The sequence below is a fragment of the Arvicanthis niloticus genome, chromosome X, assembly GCF_011762505.2.
Source record: "Arvicanthis niloticus isolate mArvNil1 chromosome X, mArvNil1.pat.X, whole genome shotgun sequence".
Classification (NCBI taxonomy): domain Eukaryota; kingdom Metazoa; phylum Chordata; class Mammalia; order Rodentia; family Muridae; genus Arvicanthis; species Arvicanthis niloticus.
The window spans coordinates 83901520-83903887 of record NC_047679.1 but is presented as its reverse complement, the minus strand read 5'-3'; the positions used below and the strand labels follow the sequence as shown (position 1 = coordinate 83903887).

General features: G+C 43.2%; 1 pseudogene; it reads right to left on the bottom strand.

Annotated features, from left to right (window-relative positions):
• Nucleotides 1-470: 470 nt before the first annotated feature.
• On the bottom strand, nt 471-1465 carry LOC117694615 (glyceraldehyde-3-phosphate dehydrogenase pseudogene; annotated as a pseudogene).
• Nucleotides 1466-2368: the final 903 nt, after the last annotated feature.

The following is a 2368-nucleotide window of genomic DNA, read 5'->3' as shown; positions in this document are numbered from 1 at the left end:
AGATGGCCTATCTTTTGTTTGGAGAAAAGTCATAAGCATGATTACTAAATGAAAGCTATTCCCATGTGGACACACATTGGAAAGAATAGTCCTAAGCCAAACCCTCAGCTCAGAAATAAAAAAATTTTTCCATTGCTTTATGAAAAACAGAGCTTCCTAGTTCAATGACAGTGGAACAAGAAGCTCAATGTGAAGGTTATGTATTTTCCATGTGATGGGAATATTAACTAGAACAACCAGGATTCTTATATAAGTCACCCAAAGTAAGGGGTTTATTGGGGAGTGCAGTGAACATTTATTGATGGTATTTCAGAGAGTAGGGAGGGCTCCCTAGGCCCCTCCTGTTGTTATGGGGTCTGGAATGGAAATTGTGAGGGAGATGCTCAGTCTTGAGGACAGGGACTCCTCAGCAACCAAGAGCCTCTCTCTTGCTCTCAGTGTTCTTGCTGGGGTGGGTGTTCCAGGGTTTCTTACTCCATGGAGGCCATGGAGGCAAGGTCCACGACTCTGTTGCTGTAGCCATATTCATTGTCATACCAGGAAATGAGCTTTACAAAGTTGTCATTGAAAGCAATGCCAGCCCCAGCATCAAAGGTGGAAGAGTGGGAGTTGCTGTTGAAGTCACAGGAGACAATCTGGTCCTCAGTGTAGCCCAGGATGCCTTTCAGTGGGCCCTCAGATGCCTACTTCACCACTTTCTTGATGTGACCATACTTGGCAGGTTTCTCCAGGCGGCATGTCAGATCCACAACAGACACATTGGAGGTAGGGACATGGAAGGCCATGCCAGTGAGCTTCCCGTTCAGCTCTGGGATGACCTTGCCCACAGCCTTGGCAGTATCAGTGGATGCAGGGATGATGTTCTGAGCAGCCCCATGGCCATCATGCCACAGTTTTCCAGAGGAGCCATCCATAGCCTTCTGAGTGGCAGTGATGGCATGGACCATGGTCATGAGCCCTTCCGCGATGCCAAAGTTGTCATGGATGACCTTGGCCAGGGGCCTAAGCAGTTGGTGGTGCAGGATGCATTGCTGACAATCTTGTCATATTTCTCATGGTTCACACGCATCACAAACATGGGGGCATCAGCTGAAGGGGTGGAGATAATGACCCTTTTGACCCCACCCTTCAAGTGGGCCATGGCCTTCTCCATGGTGGTGAAGACGCCAGTGGACTCTACGACGTACCCAGTACCAGCATCACCCCATTTGATGTTAGCAGGATCTCACTCCTGGAAGATGGTGATGGGCTTCCCATTGATGATAAGCTTCCCATTCTCAGCCTTAACTGTGTCCTTGAATTTACCATCGGTGGAGTCATACTGGAACATGTAGACCATGTAGTCGAGGTCAATAAAGGGGTCATTGATGGCAACAATCTCCACTTTTAGAAGTGCAGAGCCGAAGGCAGCCCTGGTAACCAGGCGCCCAATACGGCCAAATCCGTTCATACCAACCTTTACCATTTTATCTACAGGATGAGGCTGACATTGCACAAGTAGATGCAGCTGTCTCTGGAACATGGAGGAGCAGAGAGCCAAGAGGTTCATTTCTTGATCTGAGATCACTAGGTAATGCTGCCCTTTCCCTGTCCAACACACACACACACACACACAGAGAGAGAGAGAGAGAGAGAGAGAGAGAGAGAGAGAGAGAGAGAGAGAGTCCCACAACCCAAATACCAATATAAAACAGGAGAGTATAAAGGGAATTGTCTTTAGGATTTGATGAGTATCAACCCTACATTTACTTCTGTTGCTTGCTTCTGCTCCCTCTGTGACTTCTTGGTACCTCTATCCTAGTTTCCTACTTGGCTCCACTATACCTATTACTGTTTCATAATCTCAAGTTCAAAACTTTGTCTATTTATTTCTAATTTAATTTGATTGTTTTTAATTTTTGTACAGGTATATATTACGCATTGCATTTCTCTCATTTGTCACCTTTGTCTCTCAAGATAATTTCACTCATGATAGATAGATAGATAGATAGATAGATAGATAGATAGATAGATAGATAGAATTTGAGTAAGTGTATAAAAATCTAGAAACAACAAATGAAAAGAATGTGATATTTATCTTTCTGGGATTGGCCTATTTCACTTAATAAAAAGCACAATGTGCCCATTTTTTACTTTAGTTGTTTAAAATTGCATTAAGTTTTCAGAACAGCTCTCTTATGACAATATTATTATTTTTATAGATGAAGAAAACAAGAGAGTCCAGGAGATTTGTGACTGCTGTCAACCAAATCACTAAATGTGCTAAAAAGAATCTTTACTCTCTTCACACACACAAAAATACCCTATATTAAAATTTAATTCACATGTCAGAAAATTCACTAAGTTTTTATTTTTTCTGTTGCTATGA